This window comes from Aulostomus chinensis, chromosome 10 (assembly GCF_037954235.1).
Source record: "Aulostomus chinensis isolate RoL2024-O1b breed Wild chromosome 10, RoL_Achi_v1.0, whole genome shotgun sequence".
NCBI lineage: Eukaryota > Metazoa > Chordata > Actinopteri > Syngnathiformes > Aulostomidae > Aulostomus > Aulostomus chinensis.
Window position 1 is genome coordinate 25614266 of NC_141329.1, and position 15604 is coordinate 25629869.

Sequence of the window (15604 nt, forward strand, 5' to 3'; positions counted from 1 at the left end):
CATTTTTGTGAACTGGGCTGTCACACAGGAAGCAGAGGCTTCTTGTCTTAAACAAATGCACTTGCATAGTAGTATTTTTGGAGGTTAACACTTTGTCCTTCCCCAAATCTTCTTCTTCCTTCTGCATGAATTATAAAAGTCATTGGCTGCCTTCCCCCAGTGGACTGGTCCACAGCAACATAACATTCTCTTCCTTTTTCTTCTCACCTGAAATACATTTGATTAACTACTTGGTTCTAATTCAGCAGCCACTGAAGAAGTCCGTCATCTACATTTTGTGTTTTAGGGAGGCCGCATTTTTAGATAAATTTGATTAGGTTGTTACATCCCGGAGAAATCGCTCTCACCCAGACAGTGTACAAATGTTATTAGACATCAAACGATGGATCCAGAGCCAGCAGAGACCAAACTTTGCTGCCTAACTTGCCTGCCATGAAGAAACAAGAAGACTCCTTCGCTTGAAGCGAGTCGAAGTCTGCTGAGATAGCCGGCTGTCTGTTGCCTAGCAACTAACCGCACACCAGGGAGCAAAGTAGGCAAATGTTACCTTTCATGACTTTGATATGTCACAGGAAATGTAGTAAGAAGTTTACAATTCCGTAATTCGGCGTCCTGTCACTCATAGATGACTCAGATTTATTATATTGTGGATCCATTCAACTGATTCACAACATCGGGTTTTTATATGTGTAATTTATTTCATTATTCAATATGTTTCACTTCCTTTTATCACCCCCTCCCCCCCTATAAAGTTTGGTGTTCATACTTTATTTGTGAGTTGTAAAGTTCATTACGATAATCAATACTGTGATCGGAGCATCTGTGGATTCTCACAGAGAAAATATACAGAAGCGGTTATGAGACAAATCCATCCATCCATCCATCCATTTCCTTCTGCTTATCCTGTTAAGGGTCGCGGGGGGGCTGGAGCCTATCCCAGCGGCTTCCGGGCGGGGTTCACCCTGGACGGGTCACCAGTCCATCGCAGGGCCAACACATAGAGACAGACAACCATTCACACTCACAGCCACACCTACGGTCAATCTAGAGTCTGGATTAACCTGGTCCCCTCTTGATGTCTTTGGACTGTGGAGGAAGCTGGAGTACCAGAGAGAACCCACACAGGAACAGGGAGAACATGGAGACTCACCCAGAAAGACCCCGTGCTCCAGCCGGGACTGGAACCTGGAACCTTCTTGCAGTGATGAGACAGTGCTGACCACTGCACCACCGTGCGGCCGAGACAAATTCATGTGCTTTTCAATTTTTTCTATATTTGAGCAATACCCTTTTTAAAAAAAATTGTATAAAAGTGAGTTATGTAAATTTCTTTTTTCTGTACATGAATATGAGCAATAACATTACAGACGATAATGAGTAACCAGCTTCAGTGTACTGTTACACAAGTATTCAAAGCTTGTCATTTTGTTTCAGACACCATATCAGAGTGCCTCAGCTCCTCCAACAGCATCCCTGCTGCTCTGTCGCTATCTGCACCAGCAAAACTGTACCACATAAACTACTGGACATGTACTACTAAACCTCAAGATAAAATTTAACGTCCGTCACTGAGCAGACAATGACAAGCAGCAGACAATCTGGCCCGTGCACAACTATAAACTGAGACACTGACAAAACTCTGAGTGACAGTAGTTCAGACGCTGTGGTCGTCACAAAGCTGACAACTTAAAAAGCAAAACCCTGCAGCACTGCAGCCTGCACAAAAACATTCACGCAGTCTTCCACCAGAATAACGCCACAATAAAACAGCATGTTTGACACAATACTTGAGGAAAAGGAACATCCCACTATCATGGAAGCTGACTACCTGCCGCAAAACATATCAAGCTATAAATGCTCCTTTAAAATGTGTTTCCGGTTTGGAAATGTATCATTTATCCTTTTCTTCTTCTTTAAAACTGTCTATCTGTATCTTGAATATACTTTTTTTTTTGTGATGTTCTATTAATTTTGTGCAGATGTCGCCCCCAAAAGCATTCAAATTAGCCACTTCATCAGGTACATGTGAACATGCTGATTTGATTCCACCAACAATTTGCCGTAACCACGGAGAAGTATCAATTCAAGCATATGTTTATTATTGAAAGGGGCAGAATATTTGAAGCGCAACATAATGCACCAAGAGGGTAACATTTTAGAGTTCTTATCTTCCCTCTGCATGTCATATTGTTCTTACCAAATCATTTTCTGCCTTCTATTTCTTATTTTCTTTATTATTCTGCCAACATTGCAAGCCTCATGGTAACATAATTATAGTCATGCGAGTAAAGCAAAAATTAAATTCTAGAGGACGAATGTATGAGAGGGAGAGAGAGAAAGAGTTGATGTAAATCTACTCAAAACAGAAAGAGGTAAAGATTACTCGCTCACTTTCTGTATGTGGTGCAGGACTCCTTCACAGCAGACTGACCAAGCCTCATAAAGCACCCCTGCCTTGCATATCTTCCCATTGGGGCTATTATCTTCACACCTCTCTGCCCTTACCAACACCAATGTTACCCCCCCCCCCCAACACACACACACACACACACACACACACACACACACACACACACACACACACACACTCCCACTCTGCTCTATAGCCTCCAGCAGGATTGTTGGCGAGGTCGACTCAGAGGTTAAACTGGGCCCCAGTCAACCATGGGAAGCTGTAATGGCGAAAGCCCAAACTCAAACACACCAAGTTTGCAAAACTGATTCTTTCTGTTGAACTGAAACTGTTGACCAACTTTAGACGTCTATTTTTTTTTTTATAGAGGATAAAATAAACTTTGCTTTGAGCAAACAATAGACGAGTACCAAATCATTAATATAAACAGTTTAAAGTCTTAGTATTGTTTTAAAAAAAATCTTTTTTTGTGGGAATTTAAGTGTTATGATGATAAATATCTATACATATATATGTATAAATTTAACATTTTCCAAATTTACAGCACAAAAAACAATAATAATGGGTAACATTCATGTATACACACAGTACACATTTACACATATTTTGAAATTAGTTGTGACTGAGGACATTTACCAAGTTTCTTATGGCTCACAGTGGTTGGAGCAGTTAGAGACAATAACAAACAAACAAACAAACACACAAAAATCTGCCATGCAAAACCAATTCAAACACTCATTTGTGGCATGTGCAGTAAAACGAATTGTAAAGTTCCAGTCTACTTCATCGCTCAGGACTTCTGACTTTGAACGTTCCCTGTGTCACAAAGACATTTCATATTTCTGTTTTTCTTGAGTTGTTTTTGTTTTCACTGCAGAGGTCAGTCCGGGGTCAGCATCAGCTCCAGAAAGGCGTGCTGACGGCAAACCGTAAGGGCCGCCATTCACGTATTGTTAGCGTCTTTTCTGACCATTATTTTAGAGGCTGAATTTGTATAAAAGTAAGCACATAATCAAACATCTGCCCACAGGCTATTGTATGAGAGTTTGTGTGAGCGTGTGTGTGCGTGTGTTTTTTAAACATTGTGAACAGGAAAGAACAAGCGAGACCGTCAGACATAAAGGAGATGGAGCTCAGTTGTTACAACCTCTCAGGGCCGTAAAATGGCATAATACAAAGTTATGTAGCAAATCAGCCAATACGTGATGTTCTTTGAGCTGATTCTAGATGTTCTGCTTTCTGTCTCCCTGGTGCAAATGCCCACAGTTCTTTATAGAGAATTTTCTTGAGTGGAAAAAAAAAACAACAACATTTGGCTGAATTGAAAATGAGCTGTGTGGGTGGGTGAGGAGGCAGGATAGCAGTGAGAGGTGGGGGTCTGTACAGTCGTTTTGCCTGGTGATGGCCTGGCATATCAATAAGCAGAAAACACAACTGGTACAATGTTAACGGTCCGAGGTAAAGGAATATTTCACGGGGAAAAAAAGGATCAAACTGGAATATCACACACGGAGCGGATTTGCCTTGTGTTGAATATGATCAGAAACCCCCATCAGATAAATGCTTAAAATCAACTTTTAATGCTACTTGAATCTACTTTTTGTAGATTTCAGCCGCCCACACAACAGCAAGAAAATTACCATGTCATGTTTGTGACTGTGGAAAGAAATACAGAGTAAATGAACAGTGTATGCAAATGCTTCTGTGCTTTCTACTAAATCTTTTTTTTATTTCTCTGGTGGACACCATTATAATCCTTCAAGTGGAAATTACACTAAAACTTTATATACATTATATCCTGGGCTATCGATTCCAACATTTCATAGTTTATAGTCATTCTAATTTCTGAAATACCTGGAATCTATCATACTGCACTAATATCCTGACTGTTATGATTAATATAATTAATCTTTTGTTCACAGAGTGCTAATTTTATTTTATTTCTCTGCTTTATCTGCTGAATTCAGTTTAAATATATTGGTGTTCTGTTCCTAACCCGCAAGTTCCAGTCCAATGCTGAGATGCAGCTGTCTGTTTACATGTGTGCAGAGAAATCTGACCTCTTTCAATTATGTTTGCCTCTCAGAAACTGGAAATGAATATGTTTAGTTTAATCAGAACTGATTGATCAGACAACACAGGTGTAAGTCGCACTCCGATTCTGATTCCAAGGTTGTTAATTAAATCCTGTCACACATTTTGGTGACGGATAATTTGACAGATGATTTTGCGTTCAGGCTTTTTCAGACACCAAGCGAACGGGGGAAGGAACAAACCTGGTTGTTCGTACCCTTTGGGAGCCAGTGGCATTCAAGATTTGATGAAAGTCGATTGAGTCGACTGAAGAAGCTCACCATCTCACCAGTGTTCAGCTGATCTATTACAGTGCTGACAGAAAGTTTTGCACAATTAATGACAGCAGTCGCATGGCCAGCAAATGCCTCCATCCCACCAGGGCTGCAGTGATGATAAAAGTGGGTAAACTATGAGGGTCAGTCGCCTATACAGACCACATTTATGAGACCAGGACAACTGAGACACAATCATACATCCTTACAGTCAAGAAAACAAATGAAAACCAGATTCAGGGATCATTTAATTGGCTCGCGTACGGGTGAAGCTACCGGAAGGCCCTCGTTCCCTACATGTCACATGAGGACATTCTCACTGTGAAACCGGGTTGGGGGCACAGAAGCCATGCATTTTGATGGGAATGCTCCCAGCAGTTCAAAATAAGGTTTCTGAATCCGTTTCCCTGTTGGCCTATTACCGGTGTACAGCACAACATGCTTGTCCTAGCTGCCTCCTCGCAGTCCAAAGTACATGCGCATTTCAGAAAACAAGTGAAAGTTAGTTTTCTGCCACTGACTTCAGCTGATCTGGCAGCCTCTCATATTTGCCCAAATCACAGTTGGCCAGAAGATTCGACCATATTCAGTCCAGCTTGGCATGCACTTTGAAACACCTGACTCCCTCAATCCCCTCTTGCCTGCTTGATTTAGAAAAGCAAAGCAGATGATAAACTCCGGGGGAATGTAATCGTTTAAAATAAGGTAGCATAGCTTGTACATTGCTCTCATCTCCCTTTGCAACTGCCTTCAAGGCATCTGAATATAACACATTTTCCATTTCATTTTCAAGTACTGAAGTTCAAATTTGTATCATCGTCACTCCAACATCTTCATATTTTTCAGAGCCAGGCTGTGTGTCTTCAAGTGTGTACGTGCAACTGTTTGCTCATGTGTAAAGCCTTTTCAGACTTTTTAAAGGAGTTAACACTTTCCCCAGAGAAACACAGTTTGCAGTCACTGCATGTCTAATGTGCACCAGGAATGTTTAAAGCAAACATACCGTAGTTTTCATTCATTTCAATCACTTTTCAGGCCCCTTGGAGACCATAAAAATGAGTTTGGATGTATAATTTTGTATAGTCACTCCAAATGTATTGATTTCCACCGTTGCATTTCACTGGTGTGAACTGGTGGCCTTCACAGAATAAAATATAACCTGTTCTATGTAGGGGGCACAAGAGAAATCAAGCAAACACCCATTTTGTCCCCATTGCTGTCCTCAACGTATGATTTTCTAAAAAAAAGTATTTGTGAATATCATTACTTTTAGCAACCTACTCTCAAATATCAAATGCCAGCACTTCCTTGAACTTGCCAACACATTTTCAAAGCTGCTTACAACCGCATTACAATGAGATGGTAATGTGGCATCAACAGAAGAAATTGTTTGCCTTTGAAAATGGTCGTAAGTAAAGGACGCACAATTTGTTGCAAGCAGGCTATGACATGGAAACAGAGGGGTACAATGAAAGAAACATCACTAGAAACATTTCTTCCCCTTAATGTTGAAATTCACGACAGCAAAGGTCGGCTCCTTATTTTATAAAAAGAGAAATCATACTGTCATTGTGCTGCTATTGCCTGGCAAAAACAAAAACAAAAAAACAAAAAATAGAGAATAAAATGAAAATACAACCAAATGGTATGATTCCTCTTTTTTGCAAGAATCACGAGTATGTACTGCAAAAAATAATTCTGAAATAGTAGACGCTTCACAATCAGTTAGCCAGTTACGACGTGAGAAAAGCTGTACGGTTAATACTTCTCAGTAAGGACTAATTATTTGCTGTGTGTATTTGTTGTTGAGTGTACATAAAGAGTGTTGATTTTATTCTTATCCGTCACGACTGTCGTTCTCTAGAATCCGCTCCCAGTCAGCTAATATAGTTCCACAGGGATCTGTTGTCGGCGTCTCTCTATTTATCGTGTATATGTTGCCACTGTTTCCCACTTATAAAAAACTAAACAAAACAAGAAACATGTCACTCATGTCATCCGCTCATTTCTATGCTGATGATGTGCAATAATATCTCTCCTTCAACACTTCTCCCAATCACAGCAGTGTCTAGTTGGAAACTGACAAACAGTCTCTTGACACAAGAATTTCCGGAAGGTCCTCGGCTTCATTACAGGCTCTCGTCTGGTAATGTTGGCTCCTTGAAGTGATTGAGAAGATGGGGTGAATGAGATATCATTCTGAGGATCAGATTTCCGCAGCTCTCTTGCGAGAGAGAGTTTGTTGACAACTGGATTAACTCTTCAGCCATGAATGGCCCCGTTCCTTGTACGACTGCAGATTAACCGCTACATGTGCTGATTGAAGATGCTGTTGGGGCTGGATCTTGAGGTGATTTACATAGATCTGTTCACAAGAACTGCAGTTTTTCATATAATGTGCAGCATGAGTGGCTACATAAAAAAAATGGAAGATTTTGGTGCATGTGTCATGACATTCAGCTGTCAAGCTGTTTGGTCTCTCACGTAAATGTCGCATGATATGACAAAGTCTTTCAGCACATGTTAAGCAAAGTCTGTAAAGCAAGTGTCACTCTGGGCCTGATAGGAAACTTCACCCAGTCCAACAGAGTCCAGTTCCTATTGTTTGGTCAAGTACAGCCATTAGATACACGCCCACAGATGGGGGGGGGGCAAACAGGTCTGTTGTCCCAGGAACAGGTTAAGAGTGGGCTCAGATCTGGGCCCTCATTAAGTTATGAATTTTTAAAAATAAATCCAAAAAAAAATGCCTATATGTGGAAAAAGTAAGTCATATTTGAGTTGCATAAAAGCCTTTTGTTTTCTTCGTAATTGTCCTTGAAATAGGGGTCAAGAATCCTCCCATCCCCAACACAAAAATGGTTTGGCCCAGGCCACTGATCAAAACTTGATGGTGTTATTTGATTTTAAGTTCCGTACCCTCAAAATGACCGGTCAGCATAAAACCAGAGCTCAGAAAAGAGTAGAAGGTAAGAAGAAAATCGAGGTTTGAGAGACTTTCTGAACAAATTAAAAAAAAAAAAAAAGGTGGTGACGGTGAAGCTGTGACTATGTTGAACAAGGTAAGAACGGTGCCAACATTTACCAGCCTTGTCACGTGACCTCGCTGTCATGTTAGCTTCCATTAGCTTGGCTAAAAGCCTGACAGAAGACATTATCTTTGGCAGAAACAGTTGAGTTTGGTAGTTCTGTCAGAGAGGAGGAGACAGAGAGGAGAGAGATCCAGCTGCATTCAGGTGACAGAGAGAGTGATGCAGGAGGGGCCCGCTGCCCTGCCCCGCAACGGAGGGACAGGGTCAGGCTGCCCCCGTGAGAGAGGAGAGGAGAGAGGAGAGGAACAGGAGATGAGGAGCAGAGGAGACTAGAGGAACAGGAGAGGTCCTGGTTGGGGGGGGGGGGGGGGGGGGGTGATCTAAGATAACTAGTCCAGGGCCCCAGAAAACCTGTCAGCTGGCCTAGACACATCGTCAAGATTTTCAAAGAAATGCAAAATGTATCACCACATAAGGTCAACAAAACAAAGACCTTATTCTGGTGCCTCTAACCACTGGGCAATAAAAGCAAAGGTCCTTCTGTCCTAACAACCCTAATTCTGTTTCCTCTCTTGAAACACACAGATTAGCTCGGATTTCTGACATTCGAGAAACCATTAGAGCAAAGGGTTTTACTGTAGTGTGATGGAGGAGTACTTGGTTGAATAAAACAACACAAAACAGAAGCTTTGTCTCTGAATACACCAAATACTTCTTTGATTCAGCGCAATAAGCCAAAAGAGTAAGACTAACAGTTCTTAAAGTATAACTTGTTAAAACTGGGATGTGAGCTTCTCACTTCCACAAACTACTTGAAACTAACCTACCCCTCTCCTCCGACTTCTAACTCCTCTTATACAGCTGAGATGGTCTGTTTTATCCGATCAATAAGATGCACGATGTGCACTTCGAATTCAAAGCATTTCATTGGATATATGGAACATGCATTCAAATGTATACGTAGGTGGAGAGCTCTTTTTAGAAGTGCACGCAGTGCATGTGCGTTACATAAGCGCTCTGTTTGCTGAAAATCTAAAGAGATCCACATCAAAGTCAACACTGAGGATGGTTGGAAAGTATTTCTCTTATCAAAAGCTGCTATATATTTTCATATTTAGAGATGAATGATATGCAAAACAAATAAATTCTACAATGTTTGCTTTGACAGGTCTGTATTTGACAGATATGACTCAAGATTTTAATGTGATATCAAGGTTTGCATTTCTTATTTTCGCAGACTATAAAAACGATCATGTGTTTTTTTGCTCGTGTCCCCTCACATCTGGGCATCTCTGTAAGATACACAGTGTTTCATTTAAAATGGTGCACAGAACAAATTTTAACAACGTTACAAAAATGGCAAGGTATTTTACTTGGTTATATTAAAGATTTGATTATGTCTTTGATCCACTGTTCAATCCTAATCGCACTCGTGCAGAAGGGGCCGTTTATACATTTCACTGAACAGGAGCCGTCCAAAACTGTCAAAATATTCTATACACTCAGCACCTGACTCAACCTTTTACTTGTTGCTTTGGCTGACAGGTCAGAAAACATCTATGAAAGGAATGGTTTTCGGTAGAAATTACTTTGACTTCAATTAAATATATTATCTCAAGGCAGGCCTTTGTCATTTGTAAAAAAAAAATTATGTTCGGTAAGAAAATCATCCTTTCTAAACTCACCATTTGCATCAATGCTCAACTCTCTCAGTCTAAGATGCCAATTTACTCCCAGCGAGAGGCTGACAATACCAAAACACAACACAGCCACAAAACCAAACAACACAGTCTTTGGAGTTACAGGTGCGAAGCTCACTTCCTGTCTCATAATGCCGTTGCTAGTGATGTTGGTCCAAATAATTGGGCTGAATATGTCTTTTTTTTTCCCTGTCTGACAGTTTTTGAAAGACATTTTGGAGATCAGTAATTGAGGGAAGAACCAGAGCAGGCTGAGAGAAAGTTTGTAAACCAAAAGTAGAGTGGTAAATTTGAGCACATTGAACATCCAAGGTTTTTTTTTGTTTTTTTTTTAGGTTTTTTTTTTTATTACTTTTAGGGCAAAGCGAACATTTCAGTTTTCAAATGTTGTTCGTGGTACGAGCTGAACAGACTAAATACGTTCAGCCAATTATTCCCGATAAGTCAACGTGGCAGCAGTTAGAACGCAATAGGAGACCTACTGACCAGTTGAAAACAGGCTGCATGACATTGGGGTAATGAATTTAGAACTTTCATTAAACGCACCATCTGATGCAATGTCCTGCATGAATTATTGCATGTGCTTTGGATGGATATTACCAGGATTTCTCTCCACTACGGAGTGGTCCATCATCTGGGGAGGTTACAAAGACTTGCATTGTGGTGTTGAGTTACACTAGCCAGCAATCAGAGAACTGAGGGAGGGACTGTCGACTCGTGTGTGATTGAGCATCTGTTATTGAGTGACATTCAGTGCTGCTAGCCATTTCAGAATAAAAACAATTTGCATAATTGCTGTCCTAAAAATGTGACAGGCTATCATTATCACTGGACAGCAGCTCTCTTTGAGCCGGGCTCATTCTCTTTTAGTATAAAAAAAAACCCCAGAGTGGACACAAAATCCCACATTCTGTTTCAACCCCGACGCCTCTCACAAACCCACAACACTTAAAAGCTGCTCTTTTCCAGTAATTAGAGTCTCATAGCTCTGATCATTTGCCAGAAGATGGATGATTAATCATATCATAAGCAATCAACACACGGGAACGGCTTCCATATGTCTGATGAAAGAAAGTATGCAATGTCCCTTGATGTTTGTCTTCTGCAAACTATTGTATTTGTATTTCCTTCTGTCTGACTTGAGAGTGCCAGTAGCTTTGCAATACTTCGTTACACTTAAGCGTCACAGGCATTGGCGTTGTCACCTCATGTTTGAAATAACAATTACAAATCTTGTACTCGCAAACCTTTTGGTACTTCCATTTATGTTGACTGTTGAAAAGAAATCACTGACATGCTTTCAGAAAACTTTGGAAATGTAAGAAAAGGAGTTTTTTTTCTTCCCAATTTTATACTTTAGGTGTCCTTTTTGGGCGATGCTATAAAGTTCAAAAAGCTCCTTGAGGCAAATCTACATTATTGGATGTGAATACAAATGTTTTTAACTAAACTGGATTCACTCACAGTTTTGTTTGGCTCCGTTAAGTCACTTGACGTATGTCACAAATCTGCCGATGATTATTTCCTGATGTTTTAATGTAAATGATGAGGCTTGGTCACTAATGTTTTCCCGGCTATCCTGAGGATGTAAACTCCCCTCCTGTTCAGGAAAGGAGGCGCGAATCATGGGAGCCGGCAGCGCAATCGCCACATGACACGCAACTCCACCGATAGACATGAATGGATCAGCTCCTTGGTGAGACTTTGACAGCATCTTTATGGGACTTTGGGGAAATTTTGTCTCATTTTGTCGTTTCAAAAAAGCACCCCCCCTGTGTTCTTTATGGACAGATTTGTCATCTTGCAAATGAATATTTAATAATGATCCAGGGGGTTTCAAATCAAAATCCCTAACAGCATGCGCGCACACACACACACACACACACACACACACACACACACACACACACACACACACACACACACACACACACCAACTTTCTTGGAATAGCTATAGTGAGAAAATCTTATTAAGCCTCAGCTTGTGCGATCTGCCTTTTCCTCATCTACTAGATGTTGACTGACTTTGCTGTCGCAGAATCCTACCCAGAAATTAGAAGTAATTACATGTTTCTCCTACTATCCCAGTGTTTACATGTGTTGTGTTTAATTTTAGATTGCACCATTAAATGATTCCCAACTCACTTATCCGTGAGAGCAGCAATAATTATGGGGACTGTCAGGGTTGGGTAAAAGCAGAGAGGAAGCTTTCAGTAATTGTATGAGGGACTGGATTTGTCTGTCTGTCTGGTTATTGAGGAGAGGGTCTATTTCTTCCAAGTGTGGACAAACACCTGTCTCCCCAGCCTGTGGACTGTTATTTTTAACAAACTCCAATTATTCTCCCTTAATGAGCTCCCGTAGTGGTAGATGTGCTCCCCATCATCATTACTGTAGGGAATGCCGTTGCAACGGAGGGCCTGACTGGCAGCGTACACAGACCTGTTCTCTCTGACTGACTGCTGGCTGCGCTCCCTGACAGCTGGAAATCGGCGTCCTGCTGCACCACGAACACACACACAAGTGCAGAGATGCTAGCGCTTGTGTTTCCATGCGTGTAGAGGATGTAGGGGATACTGGGATGTTGCATAAATATCATAATCACTTTAGCAAAAAAATGAATATTATTCCATGCAGTTCAACAACAAACAACAACAAAATGGGACAGAGAAAACAGTTTGCTTTAGTCCGACCCATCGCAGAAGCAATCACACGCCTCAGCATGGTTCAGTGTTGCATCAATGGCTGCAGTTCGCTTACTGTTGCTCCTCCAATCCCACTGATAGCTGACATCACACACAGCGGGAGGAAGTGTTTAACTCTTCAAAAAATTCCTTGCAACTCATTCACATGGTTGCTGTTTTTTTTTTATTCTTCACACATATTTAGTACCAAAATAGGCAGATTGTTTCCTTTCCCTCTGCAGCATTCTATACAAAAAAGACAAATTTTTCTGCATCAACTATTGAAACTATTGAGCTTTTGTTTGTTTGTTTTTTTAAATATTTTTGACACCTCAAATAATTTATATCACTGCATTCAGCAAAGTCTCATCTCTGGTGACATAAAATCAAGTTGACTGCAGTTACAGTCTTTGAGTAATCGACCAGAATTTGAGTTGAACCAAAACCTGCAAGCTCCAGGTCAGCTGATGTGACGGTTCTCTGATGAACAAACGCTTCGAGGACATTTCTCCAACTTCATGTTGTTCTTTAGGCACTGTTTCATCGCATTATTTGGAGTTATGAGCTGGAGTCAACGGACCAAAGCATCATGCGTATGAACATGTTGCTGGTGCTCTTATTTTTAAACAAAGTGTATGGAAACATAGACAATCAACCAAAAAGTAGGTGGAGCGGTTGGTGCTGTCTTTGTGCACCTCTCTTTTAAACTGTCCCTGTCCATTTTTATGTCACAAATTGCTCTCTGAAGGTGATGTGAATAATGACTTTTGGCTGCACAAAACTTTTATCTTGCAAAAATTTGTGAAAATACCAAACATTTATCAAATGAAATGTCAAGTAAAACCATTCAAATTCTTTTTTTTTTTTTTTTCCACGCAGAACACAAATTTCACTCACTTTTGATTGCATTATAGTAGAGAAGTCAAGAGATCAGCAGCGATATAAAAAGCAGCCGCCACTGCAGGCCCGTGCAAGACAGCTATTAACCTGGAACTATATTCTTAAGCAGCGACATTAAGTACTGTGGTAAATGTTCCCTCCACTTTTATACGACTTTCTAAGAGACTGTGGTTCACACTCTTCAAAGTGCAATTGCTTCTTTCAGAAATGTGTCATTCTGATGATTAATATAACTTGCATGGCTTCACAATAGCTTTCACATCACATTTCACAGTGCTGACTCTGCCTGCCGGCGTAGCACACAAAAAGGAGGGTCTGAAACAGACTCGCACAAAAAAGAAAAAAAAAAGAGTTTATGCACCACAATATGGGAAACATAGACAACGTGGAACATAGTATAATCATTGACTGTCCTGAGTGTAAACTTACTTCTACAAATCAAAGTGTGCAAAAGTTGTACAAAGAGCTACTCACAGAGGCTTATATGTTATTGCTGTAGTTTTTTGTGAACATATGGACATTCTGGACATTTGGTGGGGATACATTCCTTCCACTGATTACTTCAACTTTCCCTGCTAATAATTTGACTTGAAATGCAACTGCTTCTCAATAAAATGTCATTTCTATCAGCTCTAAAAAGTGTGAACCCCTTCACATTCCCGCCGAATAAGAAATGTGTGTGTTTGCTTTGTTTGAGTGATGTGATTGATGGCTGGCTATTTTGTGTCGCACACATAATTATGTCAGTGTGTTGAAGTGTAATTTTGTGCTAAAATGTATGCACTACGCGACAAAAATATGTTTACAATCCATCTGCCTATTCATGTCATAGGAAGTATCTAGTATTACGTACTACTCTTCAAAAGTTTTATATATTTCCTGCATTTTTTGTGAATTCTTCACTTGGTTCAGTTTCCCCTCTAAATCCCAGCGTTTCTTTCATCCGATGGAAAATCAGTGCTGATCTACAGATTGAGGAATATTTATTTGTCGTTATCAGATGATGGACAGTTTTTTTTTTTTGTCTTAAAGTGGACTGTGAATGTGAAGAAAAATATTTCATTATGCCGGGGCTAGTATGCATCCTCAAAAACACTTAAAAATACAAATACACGAAGCCCATTTAATTATTTTACTCCTTTACTCTCCGTTTCCCTTTGCCTATTTATGAGCGAATAAATATTTTAAAAACCATTCGCCAACCAGCAGGTTAAAAAAAAAGTTTAAATCTCTTAGCTATACTTAATATTGAAAAAAAAAAAAAAAAAGGATTTCTAGATTGCTGGCCACTGGTTGATATTACAGTCATGTTTCAGTATTAATATTCACAACATTGCCCTCTGGTGATTTGAAGGCTCAGTGTATGTTCTGCAAATCCAATATATGCCTTTGTCAATTATCTCTGCATCAAGAGGGAACTGGGGATTACCAACTGTAAGTGTCACTGATGTCATTCGCCACGGGTTCCAGTGCCACCTTTTATTGGTCACGTGACTTTTGCCTCACAGGGCTGTGAGTGATCAGTGGGTCTGTGCGCTGCCTGCAGCTTTACACTGAATGAGCCAAACGCAGTGACCTTGATCGCTCGGCTCAGAGTGGGAAAAGAATGAAGATTGACAGAAATGTAATGAAGTGTTTGAGAATATTAAGTACCATTCTCTCTGACATCGGATTGCAGATTAGAGAGGATATTACGACAAAATTGCCCACTGCAACTGTAAAATGTCTATCCAGGATTCAAAGTCACCTCCTAAATGACATAAAGGCTAAAAGGAGGAAAACAAATGGTTTGAGGTGATATTGAAAATTGTGATGAAAAGCGGCCATTGCCATGTTTTGCTTTGATTTAATAGTGGCGCTGCTGTTGCCAGCCATCAAATGAGACTTAAATCAGATCAGAGGCAAAGGTGAAGCAGTTGTATAGCAGTATAATTGCCCAGGAGGTAGAAAAAAACAAAAGCATTTAACTCTACACATTGTATACAGGCCAGCGATTCCTGTGTTTGTCTGCTTCCCCAGACAACAATTTGCCATCCAGCCGTTTTTCTGTGGCCTACATCCCCACTCCATCCAACACAAGATTGATTCTCAGTAATACTGTTATCACTCCTCAATCTCAACTACCCACAATTGCAAACGGATGGAAAATGGGGAAAAAAGGAATATAGTGTGAATGTGCCAAGATGCATTCTCTTGAGAAGAAAAGTTTTACTGTGTTGTCCGTTTGAACAAAGATGTAAAAATTTCAGGGATAAGAGGAAGATTTTCCTTCAGTGTTACAGGCAGACATCCTCATGACAGAAAACTACACTTGTCACTGGAAACTGACACTTGATTCAATTTGATCACGTAACTGGAATTATTTAAAAGTAATAAGACGCGTATTTTGAATTTAAAAACTGAAGATCCAAATTTGAAATTCAAGTTGTTTTTTCTGGCGTTTCAAATGCAGTTCTTGAAATTCAACCTGAGCCCACTGAGACGCACTTCCAGCGACTGAGGAAGAGCAATCGAGTGCAGTTTCACA

At 40.3% G+C, this 15604-nt stretch overlaps 1 protein-coding gene across 1 annotated transcript in view; it reads right to left on the minus strand.

Annotated features, from left to right (window-relative positions):
• The window catches only part of rtn4rl1b (reticulon 4 receptor-like 1b), a 140510-nt gene that overhangs the window by 19755 nt on the left and 105151 nt on the right, over nt 1-15604 (minus strand). The window lies entirely within an intron of this gene.